We start from the raw sequence: 18,342 nt of genomic DNA, 5'->3' as shown, positions 1-18,342 counted from the left end.
GAAAACTGATTGATTTTCTGTTTCCTGTATATATCTATTTCAGAAGGCATCTTCTCAGTAATGACTTAATTTTCTTGTTGCATATAATTCTCTGTTTTCTCTGTAAAGCAACTGTTTGCAAATCTTCCCTTCTCCCATCTTTCTTCACCATCAGATATTATTGGTTTTCATAGCTCCTTGCAGTTAGCTGCACTAAAGTATAACGCTATTGTGTTTTATGAACACACACCACTGAATTCAGTTAATGCACAATCATTGAATAAAAATTCACCGTTTCTTCCTGCATCCAGTCTGTTCTACAGAAAATAGGAGAAAGAGCTAAAATCTCTACCCTGTGCATCGCACAATTATAAGTATTGATAATGAAGCAGTCAAGTGCATAAACAAGTTAAATCTGAAACCATTTTCTTTTCAGGAAAAATCCTCTTGGCAGTTTTGTAACTAACCTCTCTCTTGTTAGGTTCTCCACAACTCTGTAAGGATGACGGCTCACTCAAGTAATTCTCCACTATAAATATTTAGAAAACAGTTCTACATGGATCCTAGTGTCCATGGATGTTTTGCAACTAGATTCTCTAGTGTCTTACAGATGTTCCATTTACAATGCCCTCTCACTGCTGGGTCTTTGGAAAACAAAGATGGGTCATCTTCATCTGTCCAGCTGCCTATTTTCATGAAGTGGCAGAGACTATTAAAACTCTATTGTCAATTTTGTTTTAAATTGGTCAAATGCTAAAAAAGCTTTTGCAGAGAGATGAAGAATGGAAGAGCTAAAGCTTACAGACACCTTGTTTCCTCAGAAAAAGTGCTAAAAATAGAATTAAGGTTTGCCTGCAATAGTATTGGATAAGGCATGCGAGTCAACAACAGGACCTTGACACAATACTGCTGTTCAAAGCCATGAACAATAATTACAGATCTAATCCTTGCTGTCAAAACCAGAACGTGACCATACTGAATGATTAACCAAAAAAAGAGGGATTCTCAGACAGATTAAAACAGATTTAATACATAGTAGGGGCTGAATTCCATGCAGTTGACTGGACATTTTAAAAAGCATGGCATGATCTCCATCTCTGACCTCTCCCTCAGTGAGAACATACTTGCAGACAACATATAAAGGCTTTTACAGAGATGCATGTTACTCATTAAGAATTTTGGAAAATGTGCACACTTAGTATTCAAATATGTTCACAAGTATTTGTAATACAGCATTCTTTTTCTCTATTTCCTTTCTAAGGACAAAAAGTTGCAAGAGCTGAAGAATTGCATGCAGTGATGTGATGTGATCCAAATCTCAGTTAAATCAGAGCTTAAACACAGTATCTGATTTTGTGTCCTCAAACCTAGATCAATATGACAAATCAGGGACTGTACATTGCAAAATCAAAGATGTTAGTCCATTGAACCATAGTGTTGAGGTCAGGCTGTTGGGGGAGAAACAAATAACACAGATTCCAAGTTAGTATAAATTTCTGCCTTTTTTTTTACAATCTGTATGAAAGTCCCATCTTAGAAATAAAAATCAGACTGAAAGGTAACTCCATAAAACCAGTGCAATCACCACTGCTCATACACTCTTCCAGGCGTGGCTTTTCATCTGGTTCTCTTAGAACTCTTAGAACACTCCCAATTCCACACACTAAAAGTGTTGGCACAGATGAAAGTAGTGAAAAAAGCAGGAGTTCCTTCCCCTCCCAACTAACCCCCATCTTCTTAACATCTCCAAATCACATTTTGCTCATGTAATACGAAAGATTACCTTATTGTTGATAAATCAGAGAAACATCATTCCAAGTAATAAAAATTATGAAAGAATGAGCAAATGAAAAAAGGGGAATTCTAATGGAAACATGACAATTTCAGAGTTCATTTCTAATGAGTTGGAACAGCCTGAATATCCCAAGATAATTACTTTAGCAGGCCTGGGCTAGACATTAGGAAGAACCTTCTAGTGGTGCAGGTAGTATGGGACCACTGTAATAACATTAATTCATTGGTAGATTTTAGGAGCTTGTTAAATAAACTTATATCAAAAGTCACATAGTTACAGTTTATTTTGCCTTATGATAATGCACCTTCCAATACTATTCTCTACTATTCAGAATAGTAGCTTAAATTCAGAAATAAAAGCCTACAACCCTACTTGTGCACTGTCTTTGTCTGCTGCACTGTTTTCATGATAGGAACAGTAAAATTCAGATGTCTTCAAAGAGCGTAAGGGCTACCTGTCAGTTGTCCACAGAAAAGACCACAATTCAAAATATTAAAACAAAAAAACCCCTCTACCAAGTGCATCCTAAGAACACAAACCTGACTGGTTTTATTAGTATTACTAACCATGTTCAAATTTTCTTAAAGACAATAATCTCTTTACCAAATTCTCAGATTAGATTAGGATAGGCATTTAAAAACCAACAAAACCTAGCCAGCTTGACAAGCAAGAACATTGCAACGGAGTACTACAGATTCACAATACAAAAGAGATGGGAGTGGTTACCTCACACAATATGAGTGCTTCACATCACTAAGGGACTGTAAATGATAACAGACTGACAAGTAAAAACTTGCTGGATTTTCATTAGGAAACAAAATGGTATTTATGTACCAAATGAAATTTTTACAGAACATTGAGGGCTGGCACTCTTCCTTAATATACACATCCCATCCCAGCTGTTGCCTTTGCAGTACTTGCTCTCCAAATGGGGAGAAACACGGGATCTGTTCTTGTCATGGAGAAGCCTACACAGTTTCCTGAAGCCAAACTAATTACCTGTGGCCCATCTGGTTTAAACCAGTAACAGAAGTCAAGAAGGAGAAACATGCCAACAATTATATAACCTGAAAAGAAAGCATAAAATCCCAGCAGACACCTAGGGACAAATGAGCCTGAAAACTGCTGTCCTCAGAGCTGAGGCATGCTGGCAAACCAGTCTGCACCACTTACACTGTATTTTTCAAGTAATTTAAGAATTTGTATCTGAAACTCTTAAGCCAAAATAAGAAATTCACCTGTCTGACAAAAACAGACAATCTGAATAGCAAAGAAGAAAAAGTTTCCTTTGATACTTGTCATTGTATTTAGTGTTTCCATTTTTGGGGAGGTTAACTGCTCTCCTTTAATGCTGTTTCTGTTATGCTGCTTCAGACTCTTCAGAGGAGTCATTTAAGCAAGACTATGCATAAATGAACATCCACTGTGTCACCATTTGGTTGTCCCAATTTCCAAACTATTCTAGTGCCTTTCATGCCAGGGCTTAATGCCCAGGCAAGCCATGCTCCAATAGAGAACATCACACAAAACAGCCTTGCACCCTGGAGCATATGAGCTTAATTTAAAAACTCTAACACACCAAATGTAGGCTTAATTCTGCCTTGCAAAGATTAAAATGCTCATAATTTTTTTTTTTTTTTGAAAGTTTTCCAACTTCACACTGAAACTTACGCAGTAATTGCTCTACAGCAGCTGGCTCAGAATTGGTAGAGCTACAAACGCCAGACATGGTGAGGAATACATTCCACTTTTTCTTCTCTTTGACCATTGTTAGTTGACCTACAGATTATTTTAATGATTCCCCCTAGTGGGAATTCAAAAACAAATGTGTACACCTGCTTCAGCATGTGTCAGTGCAGTCAGACCTTGGCTACATTAATTTTATATAGTAAGGCATAGTCTTTAAAAAGCCACTTTTAAAGTGGCTCTTCCTCTCAAGTCCTTTCTAAATCTATACAAAAGGCATGGAACCTTTCATGGCTGTAGTCAGAGCCATGCTGTACCGAGCTGGCAGCCCAACAAACAGCAGCAAAACCAGGGAAGTCATTGGCGAGGGAAACAGATGTATTTTAGAGCCATTAACAAGCATCCAGATTTGCTGCAGCTAACAGAATTCAGTTAAAAAGAGATGTGACTGACAGACCTATATTTTAAGCCTTTACTTACACAGGGAAGAAACAAAACCCATGAGCCCAACAGCATGACTCTGAGTATGATTCAACAGTATTACTGTAATTTGAAAAGGTTATTATACTTTCTCCAATAACTGTTACTCAGAAGTAGTCAGTAGTCATTGCCTACCCAGTTTTCTGCTCCACTCAATATAAACTCGTATCTCAAGCTGTATCTTGTGATCCAAGTCACATGTATTTTCCAGGTTCTCTAATATGCAATAAAAACTATTATGCCAGTCAGCTAGCCTAGACAGCCCACTTAAGAGCCATTTCTATGCTTTTCTGAGTGCTGAATTTTATGCACTGAGCCTGATTTCAAAATCTCTTGATATGTAACTGTACTCTCCATATTCCTGACACTGCCTTTTTTTTTTTTTTAGGATACTCACCAGAAGATTGATGACTACAGGAATAATGGAGGGCAATGTTCTATTATCAACCAGGCACAACAAAGAGGAAACAGATATTCCTTCCCAACTCCCGTCTTCTGTATATCGCTTGCCAAAAAAGATTGTCTTCCAGCATCAAATTTTTTATTAGCAACAGCAAGCATGGGAGAGCATACTTGGTGTATATACTAGCTAATTCTACAATGAATACACACTGGTCACTTTTAGAATTGTTTGCTTTTATGTGACCTCATTTGTCAAATTTGAAGGAAAAGTAAGGAAGATAATCAGACATGTAGAAAGATCAGAAAAGTGCAGCAAGAGTATTATTGATTCCAATAAAATAAGATTATGTCCAGGTTTCTCAAACATTTTAACCTTGCATAACGTCAAATGTAAGTATTGGTAAAACAGAATCCTACTTAATAAACACTACTCTACAGAGTTTTTTTTCTAGTATGCTGTTATTTGACATAATCTGATAACTTAAAACTCCATCTGAAACAAGCATTAGGTTTCCTTGCTGCTTTGATCCCTGGCATTATTTACTTACCAAAATTTCAAGGCTTTACATTCTGGTCCACACAGTCCTGCCTGAGAATGATGATGAAAGTAAGTGACAGTCCCCATTTCACTCTAAAACAGAGACATCTTAGAAGCTGTTTATAATTTAATTGAATTTGCTTACCAAACATTATCATAAAAATTACCCTGCTGTTGACTTGCATATTACTACTTTCTAGAAATGCTCCTAAGGAAAACTGTGCATATATACTGGAACAGTGAACCCACAAACATATCATTCTGTATACACAAAGCTATTGCAAGGCAATTGAATCTGCAGCAACTTCTAAAGATGACAGACTCCTAGTGGAAAACACAGATTACCTTAATTATTAAAAGCATGCATTCATAATCAACTTCTAAGAGACTAAAACACCTGTTTCCTTTATCACACATACAAAACACTGGTCAATTGTGACATCCATTGAACTGGGCAACTGTGAGGCCAACAAGCAACTTCCCATTATGTACTTTTCCTACTTTTCAGCCAAATACAAATGTGTATTTATAGGAAAGGAGGACAAGAGCACAACAGTACAAAGTAAAATGAGGGACAAGTTGTCTGCCCTGCTGCCAATCTTTCCCAAGAGGCAGGGTAGCAAAACTGAGCTGATATCCACCGCTACTGGATAGCAGTAATGAAGACTGCATAGATTCTGGTAATTTTCATTGCACAGCAGCTCTGGAAAGAAAGAGCTGAAGCTACTAAAGACAGTCCTTCACGTCTACAATGTTTTTTGCAGCAAGAATAAAGAATTAACTGTGTAGCTAAAATCTTAATTTTAGAGAAGTGGAAGTTTAGGTGTGGAAAACACTAACCGTACGTACCTAGAGAAGCTTTAACTAACAGGGAGAAAGGCTGTAGTTTGTTTTTTTTTTTACTCTTACATATGCAAATATAAACATTCAAAGTTAGGGATGCTTGCCGCATTCTGAATGAGGAGCATACATTACATTCAGGTATCTGAAGAGAGAAAAGTGGTTTGGGTTCCTGCAGCTTTCAAATGAAAGCAGCTGCACTACTGCTGTGCATCTCAAAGGAGGCAATAAAGACAGACAAATTTGATATGGATTATTTGCCAAGACTGCAGTAGCTTTAATATGTTCTTTTCAAAACCTAGAATCTAAAACAGTGAAAAATGAAATACATGCTCAGCTACAGATTTAACTGCATGTGTTTCACAAGCAAGTAAAAAGTTGTGAGCAAGACTGCTGCATAGCAGAGAAGTGTTTTGCAAACTCTCTAAAGAACAAACAGGTACTAAAACAGTATGACAGTGGAGTAAGCTGAAGCACCTGAATATAAAAACTTCTGGTTTGCAGGATGTTTTGGCATAAATTGGAAATCTTGCTTTTCAGCCACCTCCGTTTCCAGCTGCTTAACATGTAACGTCCATTAATTCAGTTGCCTGGCTTTCTTTTAAACTTCAGACAACAAATGTATATTGTTTGAGCATTTTCTTATTGTATTTCATTTAAGAGATTATACTAAATATAGCATAACAAAGGTAGTAATAACTTGAACTTTTGCAAGAACATTTTAAATAGATAAATCCCTTAAAAACTCGGGTGGGGGGTGTGCCCCAAATCCATTGTTACATACCTTGCTGACAGCATACAGAACAATTCTAGCATTCCCCCTAATACAAAGGTGGATCTTGATCCATAAAACTTATAGTCAAGCCTGAGACAGCTGATTCTCACAACAAATAAAAAACACAAAGAAACAGCCATCTATTCTGAACAGTCAACTAGTGGTCTAAAGGAGGAAAACCCTGTTACACAAATATGTCATAAACAGCAGAGACACTATGAAAAGCTTCCCAATTTCTACAGAAAAGCTTTCTCTTCACTTTCTACTCCACCAAAAAATGTGTTTTTAACAAGACAAAGTCTTGCTTTCCTGAAAATACAATTTCTTCCTTCCCAAAGAAAGGATTAGTATACTCTAACCTTTACAGCCCCCATATAGTCCTGGAAGGATTTCAGCTACATGTTTTTAGAAAAGACTAAGTATTTGTCCAGGTTACTATCAGTCTTGGAATAATTCTGCTTAAAAAGCATGGCACTAAACAGGAATCTGTGTTAACTGCCTCTTTTTTTTCCTCAGGAATCTCCTAAAAGAAGCTAGGTTAGCTCCATATATTCACGTATCACCATAGCAAACCCTACTGTTCAGTGAATGAAGAATGACATTTCAAAGCTACCAAACAAGACAGCTAGTCTTTTCATGACAAAAATACAGGAATTTAGAATCAGTCTTGTCTACCCTCCGCCCCCACTATTACAAAACTAAAGCAAAACCAGTACAGAACATTCCTCCTGACCTTGTTCAGGAATGTCAACAGATCCAGCTCCTAGAACAACGAGTATACTATAATGAAAAATTTCAAAATAGTAGTAAGCGCCATTTGAACATATAATGCATTCTCTTTAATGGCTTAAATCAAAATCACTTTGAGGCTGAGAAGAGGAAAATTGCTGAATCACAGTAAAACACTGCTAAGGCTTTATAATCTCCCTACTCTAAAAACAGTAATACTCTTGAGATATTTTCAGTTTTTCTCAAAGTCCCTTGTCTCAAAATACACACATAAACCAAAAATACCCTCTGCCAACAACTTCTCATTGCTTTTAAAAAAAATGTAGTGTCAAGAACACTTAACCTCAGCATAACCCAAATCAGTTACCAAATCTTACGACTTCAGACTGTTTGAAATGTAAGAAGTGTTACGATTTTCAACTTTTTTTTCTCCAATCAAACTAGAGATCAGCCACAGGAAGAAGCAGCAGTTAAAAATGATGGTTGGGATGTAACTGCACTTAGCTGAGAATGGATGGGTAGCAGCAACACACTTTGAGATTCTGTGCTTCACATACAGATGTGGCAAGCTTTTCAGAGCAAGGAGAAAACAGCCAGCACGGTATCTGACAGAAAGCGTTTTGTCATAGGCATGTTTTGTCAAATTTAGACAACTCATGAAAATTCAAATAAGGTTATAAATTTAACAGTATGGGCTTCTTACGTGCTTTAGACGTTATTTTGGAAATGTTTACCTGTCATTTTAATTCACTGAGGCTAAAAGCAAGCCTATAAAGTCTCAATTTAAGAACAGGATGCCAAAACCTGACTTAGGTATCTTCAGCTCTCTCCATTCCTTTGCTGTGTCGGCCCCACTCACCCTTTTTTAATCTCAACTAGAAGAAAAACTTCTCTAGATTTCTAGCTTACCTAAAACTTTATTAGGAAGGCTTAACAAAGAAAGCCTTCAAAAGTATCTATTAAAAAAAGAGTAAGGCTAGCTTTAGTCCGCTGCACAAAGACCTGCCCACAGCTCTTCAACAGAAACAGAGGGAAGGTGTATTTGTGAATGTTTGCTTTGTTTCTGGGACAGAGGATGAAAGTTTCACAACAGAGAGTACTCTCTTTCTTCTTTCTCCCACTGGCTCAGCTCTGCTTCCTTGCACTCTTCTGCCAAATAGACATTATGGAGCATTAATTCTGCCACCCAAAGAAATTAATAAAGGTGCTGCTCTCCCTTTTCTCCTTAAACTGCTGTGCATCACCTGCTACCTAGATGTGTAAGTTCAAAATGTGTATGAAGATTCCAAAATTTTCCTAGGTGTTTCTACAATGTTTTGTCACCTGACTACTCTTTCTAGTGTTCAACCTAAGAATTCTTTACCATAAACTAAGAGTATTTTTATCCTTTTCTTCCAAGCTGATGTAAAGACCAATGTATCACTGTCACTTGTACAGCCTCTGTTGACACATCTGAGGACTTATTATGTCTCCTGACACTTTTTTCCTCTTTTTAATATACTAAATACAGTTCTTCAAACTTTCCTCAAAGGAGACATTATCTATACTTCTAGCCATTTTTCTTGCTCTCCTCTGAACACTCTCATTTTTCTACATCCTCCTATAAATATAGTACCCCAGACTCGGTTTTCCATGAGACCTACCCAGCACTGAGAACAGAATAATTACCTTTTATCACCCTGAAAGCTCTCTGACAATCATCTCAAAGTGAAAAGTGTCCCTTTCCCTACATCTCACAGCACTGTTGCCTCGGCATTTTAAAATTGTCTCATCCTCTTTCAACACAGGTCTGTCCAGAAAGTTTCTATGCATTTCCATGTTTTGCTTTTCCCTCCTTAAAACAGTATTTTATATCCATCATTACTTAATCTCATGGAATTAATCCCAGGCAATTTTCAGTGTTTCTGGAATAACTTCAAGATCTGATCACCTCCTGTTAAATGTTTACTGACCAATCTTGTATCTCCCACATACTTAAAACCAATCCATCAGCCTTACTGTTTCAGGAAAATGCTTTAGGTCACTTTCATATGAGATATATTGCCCTAGCACTTCTTTGGCCCTGATTTTACAGAGGTCCAGCAGCCTCTGCAGAGGACCAGCAAAGATTGATATTTATACTGCATATAAAACAGCTGTAACGTATCCAGAATATACTAGACTTGCTAGGCATGTGCCATACAATTGATTTGCGCTGTCCTATATATTCTGCTCTGTATCATAGGGACATATATTTCTTCCCGGAAAATCCAAGGGCCACAGCTTAAAATATACAGTTCAGGGAATCATATATTAAGGAAGATGTAGGAGATTTAGAGATAATCCAGAGAAGAACGATTCAAGGTCTAGAAAATATGACCCATACTAAAACATTAACAGACTTTGGTTTATTTATTCCATACAAGATTTGCTGATGGGTACCACCTGAAACGCCATCCTAGTCTGACAGTCGTACATTTGCAGAGTGGACTATTTTAAGAAAGCTGGCACTTACATCAAATTCATACTGAGAGCTTTTGTTTTAGAGACAAGGAACCATATTTCATATTTCCACTAATGCTTCCCAGTCCTTCTGCCAGATGTGAAACTGTGAGGTTAAGTGCCCCTTTTATCAAATACAAACATGCTTATTTTTAATTTAAATACTAGTTTGATATATACTATCAGAAACTGGCCAGGAGATAACAATTTATTCTAGCTAAAGTGTATGCAATTTACCAGTAGTAGTATTTTCGAGAACTTCATGAGGACAGTAATACCTCCAATGATTTGTTTACGATGTACTTCATTCTTGCTAACAATCCCAAACACCACATCCCATAAGGTTAAATGAAAACATACTGCTCAATGTCCCCTGCTTTGTACTGGTAAGCATGTTATTAAGACACAGGTAAGAACAACAGCTATATTGCATACTAGTACTTAAACCAAGGATCAAGGTCTGATATACATCTAGCAGTATCATGCTAGACTTGATAAAATTACTGAAGTATAAAGCTGCCTTGTGTTACCTGGGGCTTAGACAATTGAATCAATCTGCTTTTAAAACTGTCTTCCATGCATTTTAATTATGATTGATACATACAAAACGGCAAAGTTTTGGAGGTTTTAAGTATCTGTTTGGGTTTTTTCCCAGAAACACAGCAATCACTACTTTAACAGGATTTTTGTCTGTAATTCTAAGACTCTTAACAGTGACAAAATAACCAGTGCTTTTTGTAGCTTCATCATATACTCAGGGTATGACAAAACAAGCCCTTAGTGTCTAAAATGTGATCTTCCTTAAAAAAGACCCCAAAAAATTTCTCAATGGCATGTCAGATAAGTCAAGATATCTCACAGAAGCACGTAGCTTGGAAAAGACCCTTAAGATTATCAAGTCCAACTGTTAACCTAACACTGCAAGTCCACCGGGGCACCAGCATGTTCCCACCAGAGCTCTGCCTGGGAAGCTGTGTCGGCCATGGCAGATGCAGAGTTTAGAGAGGCCACAGCTTTCTGCCAGATGGATACCATTGCTCCCTGGTTGAGCTGGCAGAGCTTCCTCCATGCCCTTCACACAAACTGCCACACCATGCCCCCCAGGGGCTTTTATACGTGTGGCGGGGCTTGGCCACCATTGCTTCTGGCCAGTCCAGGCCCCGCCAGCCAGGTTGGCACAAGCTGCAGGCTTATGGCGCCTTGCTCAGCTTCCCTGGGCCTCCTCCGGTTCGGGAACGCCCCGTGCACCACTGGAGCAACCTGCTGCGGATCGTGCCGGCACCAGAGCTGCTTGCCTCGGTGACTGAGTTTATTTGTTTACTTGAGATTTTACTTTTTCTCATTTACAGATTCCATACAACTTCAAGAGATGAAGAATCATCTGCTATTCAAGGAGCGGCTACTGTCTTGTAACCTAAAGATAGGTGTTTTAAAAGCATATCCATCACACAGAACAAACTGCTTGGTGCATATCCTAACCATCAAAATGCAGGTAAAGAGCACAGTGTTATATTATGAAGTGACAGAGCAGTGCCATTTTTTATTGCTACTTTGTGCAAAGGATTATACTTTAGGGGAAAATAAAAGTCCAAGAAAAGTAACCACTAACAACCTGTCTGTAAATACGGAGTTATTTAACAATGTGTTTAGCAAAACTAAGAGCTTTTAACTACTTAGTGTATACCAAGCTGATCCTTAACAAAATTATACCATGTGTCTAATGTCTGTAATAAACCACAAATGCCAGAAAGGCCATGGTTATGCAACCAAGGCTAGATTCAGAATCCCTGCAAAGACAACATGCTATTTCCTGTGAGCTTTTTGTCTGCCTTTGCTCTGTCTCAGGACAGCAGGAAACAGGAGTATTACTGATGCTCTTTCCTATGATAGCTCATCTAAATAAACTTAAGAATCTTCTCTACTTACTGTTTTCTTCACAGTAAGTGAGAAACACCATGCATAAAACAGTTGTTGAACCTGGACAAAATATGTAATAATCTAGTCACATTAAATTCAATTTACTTGCAGACAGGAAAGACGTTACTATTCAAAGCCTCACTTTTTGCCTTTGAAAAAGCATCCGTAACATATTATAAAGCATGTAAGTATGGAGAAACAAATAAAGTAACCAGCTCAATCCCTCTGATTTACAGATTTAAGACAACAGGTGCATCCAAATTTCAAGACCTCTTTGCCATCTCTCTTTTTTTTTTTTTTTTTGACAGCATATTTAGGCATAAAGGTAGCTCACTCCAGCACAGCCATCCTATTCAGAAAGAAGCTTGTGGTATCGGTATAAAAACATCCACACAGTTTTCACCAGTATAATTTCTGCAGTACAATAATCATTAAAGTGCACATATTTAAGCCAGGAATTTAATCAAGCCCAGGATTAGTCAGCACAAATGGAGTTACCCACCATCACCAATGGCCAGAATACGCCTGGCTACCCATTGCCATTTTAGAAATGGTACTCATATAGTTTATACATGCATCCATATCCATATCCATGCATGTTAAAAGCAGCAACACTCTAACATTTTGAGACAATCTGTTCGAAGACAGGCTGGAATTCTTCAGCAAACCATCTGCTCTAGAAACCATTTACATAACACAGCAATCCTAGCACCTCTCTTCAGACATACCCAACCACAAGTCTCCCATCCCCTAAGGAGAGTCACAGCATAACACACACACTTTTTAGAGCATAGCTTTGGCTCCTGCTGTTCCTCTCTCTTGCAAATCACTTATGTTTGCAGGAAAATCAGGCAATTCCTGGACATCAGGTGGATGGAAATACTAAGTATCTCAATCTGTGTTTGCCACCATGGTAGCTCTACATGCATTCTCTGTGACAGCAAAGCTTGCTAGAGAGATTCCGGCCTCCCAATCAGCCTCCACACCTGTCCCCACCCCTTGATTATGCTAGTGCAGCTGTCGCTGGACAATGCTGTAAGCAGATACATAAAAAAATGCTGCAAAGGAACATATAAAATGTCTGAATTTAAAAAAAACTTAAATTGTTTTTCAAGTGAAGTTTTCTTTTAGGCCAGAACATTTCACAAGCAAACCAAAAACCAAAGTCTTCCCTGGATCCTTTAGTTACGAAAACAAGCTTCAGCTAGAGGATCAGTCTCGGGTTTTGCTTGCAAAAGCTGAATTCAAGAAGTTAAAAACAGATGACCCAGTATGTTTCCTTCCTGCATCATGCACTTGATCTCATGTGCAATGCTGCATTTTCGAGACTGCTTTTCCCTAAGCAAAACAGTATTTTTAGCTCTTAAAAGTGTCTCCTTTCAGACAGCATTTGCTGCTAGACTGCTTTGATCTTAATGCATATCAAAGAAGTCTAAATTACAAATCCTAAATAAACTGCTTACATTTAACTATGCTCTCTCTTTAAATTTTAATCAGGGTAGAACACAAAAGGAACAATGTTTCAGCTCCTAGCATCCCAGCTGCTTAGGGTATTCCACACACAGCTCATGTCTCCTTTATCAGTCTTTTGCCAGCTGCTGAACTCTAGAACATTATTTGATTCTTGATGGTACTTATTTCCATGCCTTTTGCTGTATTTTTGATTAACAGTCTACAGTGATTCCAAAAAATAAAGAATATAAGATGCATTAAGCACACTTTCAACCACGTGTAAGTGTTAAAACCCAAAGTGAGTTTCAGGACACAAGATATTTAATACATAATGGGAAGGAAGCACTTTTCAGTTGAAGCCTTGTTATCCTACAAATCAAAAATTTTAAAGTACAACTACTGTCTAAAAAATCAAGTAAGGCAGAAAGAAAAATATCAGGATTCTGCTTATTGTACTTCTAAACTTCAAAGCATGCATGGACATTGTGAAAGTTTTCAGATGTTTCCTTAACTTATGAATGTACTTTCAGCTACCTATTTACTCAAGAAGTTAAAGTGTTTTTTCTAGTTAATGAAATAGGAAGACATACATGGAAGACAGACAGGTGGCTTATATAACAGCATTAATTGAAAAGAAAGTGACTAATGCATTCTCCTGGGCAATAAGGGTTTGTGAATAAATCCCAGAAACTTTAGGAATGCATAAAGAAACAAAATAATTGGTTTAGGAGAATAAGACTTTTGGATTCTTTCATATAAACCATGAGAGTTGCTTCCCACAGCTAGAAAACAAGAATACTTCACTACTCCTCTACTGATAAGGTCATTTAGGGACAAGCACACAATACATATTTCAGGTTAAAAATTTCACTTTAGACAGACTGCTCTTCCCAGCTCTCTAATTTAGAGAACATCTCTAAATCCCAGTTCAGAAAGGTTTTGGAACTGTGAGCCCACTATCATGTCTATGTGCAGGACAGCAGCAGGAGGGGCAATGACAACACAAGGTCCAAACCTCAGTGTGGTGTTCCTCTGCGAAATACTCCTGAAAGGTACAGTTACCATAACAAAGCAAATTCTGGTCAAGGCAAACTGTGGTCAGGAATCCAGAGGGCTTATAGTGGCTTCAAGTCTTGTTCAGGATTTACAAACACTAGACTGTAGAGCCCCATGTGACTGTATATAAACAAAACAACTTTAGGTCCCTCTGGCTATGAGACTGAATCTGGTAATGTCAATAGGCATCACAATGAACAGGAATCTTAAGGTCTATACTATTCTCCACTTTCTACCACCAAAAGGAGCAAATACACTTTAATGTGAACATTGTTTACAGCAATTACTTAAATTCTACCAGAGCATGCACTAGCATTTTAAAAAGCATCTGTGTGATGAAGTGTCTGATAAAGCATTTTAGAAAAATGTTTTAAAGTGTTCTCCTTTGCTTTATCTGTAAGAGCCTACAATTAATGGCAAGAGAAAATTGCTTTAAAAAGGAACTATCATTTGGGATGAATTGTAGATCATAAGAGGGCAGCGTGAAAGATTGCAATAAATGACAGGAGAGAAGACACTGTAATTTCTCATTATTTTTAACTTAACGAAAGCACAAGAATCTCAAAGTATTTGTTATCACCGTTGAACATCCATGGCATACCAACCCCCAATTTTCCAGAGAAATCTGCAAGAAATGAGAGTATTAATGGTCTGTGAATGTTGCAAAGGTTATCTCATGAGCTAGGAATAGACTTTTAAGGACTTAGTTTCCATGTCTTTACTTATAAAGAAGTATTACAGTTCTTGCTCTGTGGTGCAATGAGTTAATACAGCAAGGCATATAACGCTTTGGCTTACTGGGAGCCACGTTAGCATTTCAGAGGGCAATAGCAAAAAGCGTGGTTCAGTTCCTGGAACCTTCCCTATAGTAGAAAGTTTTACCAGCAAAGTCATCCATGTGTCAGAAAAAGTACCTAAGCATTTATATTCTGAAGCAAACCTTAATGACTCTCAAGCTTCTCTCGACAGAGAAAGCTGGCTTCCTGAGACTCAAGTATTACCAGCCACAGAAGTGGCTCTCAACAGCTGCGCAAAGACATCCACGACAGTAGGGAACAACATACCTGCCCTGTAGCTCTGATTACTTGCAACACATGTGATGACTCATCCTGAGAAACAGTGCTGATTAAAAGCTTCCTCCTTTTTAAAACCCTTTGCATCTTATGGCCTGAACTTTCTTTCAAGTAATTCTGCAGTGGTCAAGTGACCACTGCCTCCAGCTCTGGGAATGCCACATACAGAAGAGGTCTGACCAACCGGAGAGTTTGCACAAACTTCAAACTTTGGCTGAGAGCCAACGGAGAGGAAGCACGTTGTTAGAAAACATGTGAAATAGCCCCAAGTGAAACCCAAGTCTGACAAAGAAGAAACCTCCAGCATGAAACACTGCTCCTGAGAAAGACCTCACCATGCTGATGAGTCATCCTTCTGCTGAAGGAATACTGAGTGTCAACCTCGGGACCCACAGGAGCATTACACCATAAAAAAGGGTTAGAAAGCAGGAAGGCTCTGCATAACAATTCTAGCTGTAATGTTAATGAGGCTTTTCTGTATTAACTAGATAATTGGGACTATCAGACCATTAAAACATAAGTGGACAAACAATAAATTCTTGACCCCATTTATATAGTGCATTCAATTTTGGGCATTACACGATTTGGAGTGTAGCAGCATGCCAAACTGCCTCGGGATCATAGAGTGTGTATTCTGACATGGGAAGACCATGGAAGATACAGAGCACAGGGAGGAAAAGGGAACAAGCCACACCATGTCTAGAGAAAAAGAAACAACAGCGTAAGTCTAGTGTTGTCTTGAGACTTGGATCTACTCTCTTAATACCATAATGCACCAGAAATTAGTTCTGTTCTATGACTAACGTGTCTCACAAAACATGATGCAAAAAACACCAGAACTGAGTTAGAAACAGAGGGGCTTGAGTGATAGGAAGGAATCTCCTCAAAATGCAGCTAGGCTGTCAAGAGACCTTCAGTCCCTAAAGAAAAGGGCTCTGCACAGATACTATTTCACAATAACTTTACAATTACTTTACCAATTTACATGGAATTTATTTTGTTTGCTTTTGCCATACTCTTCAACACATTGCTTTTCTGTTTCTGCCTATCAAAATTTGGTGGCCAGCCACACATGGAAGCAAAGGGATTTTTGCATTAAATTAGCTACTTCATTTTAAGGATGTAAAACAGTTATACTGTGCAATAGCGGAAAAAAGCAACAAAAACCATCCTGAAGTACATGGTTTTACAGAAAATAAAGTGCAATCAGATTTCATACAGCTGTTGAAGAACAAAACTACAGGTAGATATTATTCTGAGCTTACAGTCTTACGATGGTAGAAAGTAGATATCCTGTGTTCAGGAACTGGTTTGGATGGAGTTACATCACTAACCCACAGAGGAGGGGACATCACAGTTACAGTGCAGATGCTAACTGATCTCAGCACATAGACAAGTTTTTAGTCACCTACTACAGGGTCCCTGAATCTTTTCAGCAGGCAGCATTTAAGGTCTGCACAGATATCTGTAGGCAGAAATGCTTTGTTTCCCCCTCATGCCATCGGACCTCCCCACAAAACTCAACAAAAACTTGAGACCATCATAGGGAAAAGTCCAACCGCAGAGACACATTTACAAGCCTGCTCAGGCATTCCATTTTCTCAGCCTTTTTGGCACCTTGAAAATGAATATACACTGAAAGATTGTGACAGCCTACAAGAAATTTAGGAGGTTGTACACCACCATCCTGAAACTGTGCTGTTAAACTGTCATAAACTGTAGTGGCTGTGAGCCTGTCCGTACTGTTATACAGCCCAAGGTGAGAAAAATAAGACGCTGTAATATTTTTCTTTAGCTGTCTACTAACTGTCATCTGAAAAATACCTAATAATAGCTCTCTGTTTAAGATTGACTTATATTACTGAATTTTCATGTGCAGGCGTAAGGTTGCTGAAGAGCTTGAAGGAAGAAGGAAACTTGGAAAAAAAAATCTTGCATTGCCAACTGTGCGAGTCTTCCCCAGTTATCATTATCAGCAAGTCAAGGCCAGTAAGCCAAAAATATCTGCATAACCAGGAGGAGGCACCTGTTTCATTAGGTAAAATTCAGAGATATGGAATAAGCAAAACAGAGGATTAGGACGTGTGTCCCATCTGTCGTCTGCAGGCAGCAGAACCCACTGCAACATAATTACTTTATGAAGACTGTTTTGGGTATGTAATCCTCTACAATAGGTTATGCTTCATTATTCTGCAGTCCCATATGACAAGAGCCCCCACCAAACCTCTTAAAAACAACTAATAGGAATTTGGAACATCTAACTGACAGGAAAAGGCCATCATCCATGACATATACATAACTTTAACACTCGGCCTATCCACAGTGTAACAGGGACACTCATTACCTTTGAGAAGCAAGGAAAGTGGAGGGTGGAATACAGAGATTCAGAACCCGGTAGTTTTGGGAATAAGGTAACACTTATTACCACAATTCTCTGAAAGGCATGATGTATTCCTTGTATATCCTTGTAGCACTACTGTATACCATAAACACTATTCCAGAAGGTAGCACAACAGATAGCTATGTTTACAACGCAAGGATACCATGCATCTTTTGACCTGGAAGGGCACCCAAATGCAAACAAATGTTACCAAATGGCTGATGGATACTGGCAAAACTCTTGCTAATAAAGCTGTATAACACTGGCATAGCCCACATTTCAAATTGAAATTACAATAATGAAGTCACATCACTCTGCTGGTATTCTGAATCACCTTCCACCCTTGTCTTCAGCTCTACCTGCTCACTCTCACATGGAGATAATCACTGATTGATCATACAAAACCCAGAAGGCCTAGACACACTCTCCCCAAAATACCAGAATACTGGAGTGCCTTTTTTTTTTTTTTTTTCCCAGAAAAAGACTAGAGATATAGTAAAACAGAGATTTTTTGGTTTTACTATACATCACTTAAAGACAATGTAGAATCTTTTCCTAAAAATGTAAAAACTTAAAGAGGATTCAAATTCCTTCCACATACAATTAAATTACAGTCTCATTTTCCACACAGGTTTTGTTTTTTCAATAAATACAATCTTAGGAAGTAAATATCTCTGTGCTATAGACACTGAAGGATACGAACTGCTTGCTGCTGTTGAGCCAGAAGAACATATAAACTGGTACATCCATCAGATTCGA

The 18,342-nt window shown here is 38.2% G+C and overlaps 1 protein-coding gene across 7 annotated transcripts in view; it reads right to left on the bottom strand.

Moving 5' to 3' along the window:
• Positions 1-18,342, bottom strand: part of CHID1 (chitinase domain containing 1) — a 117,169-nt gene that overhangs the window by 80,689 nt on the left and 18,138 nt on the right. The gene's annotated exons all lie outside the window — the stretch shown is intronic.

Source organism: Strix uralensis, chromosome 15 (assembly GCF_047716275.1).
Source record: "Strix uralensis isolate ZFMK-TIS-50842 chromosome 15, bStrUra1, whole genome shotgun sequence".
Classification (NCBI taxonomy): Eukaryota; Metazoa; Chordata; class Aves; order Strigiformes; family Strigidae; genus Strix; species Strix uralensis.
The sequence above is the reverse complement of the archived record's forward strand: the minus strand, read 5'-3'. Positions and strand labels throughout refer to the sequence as shown.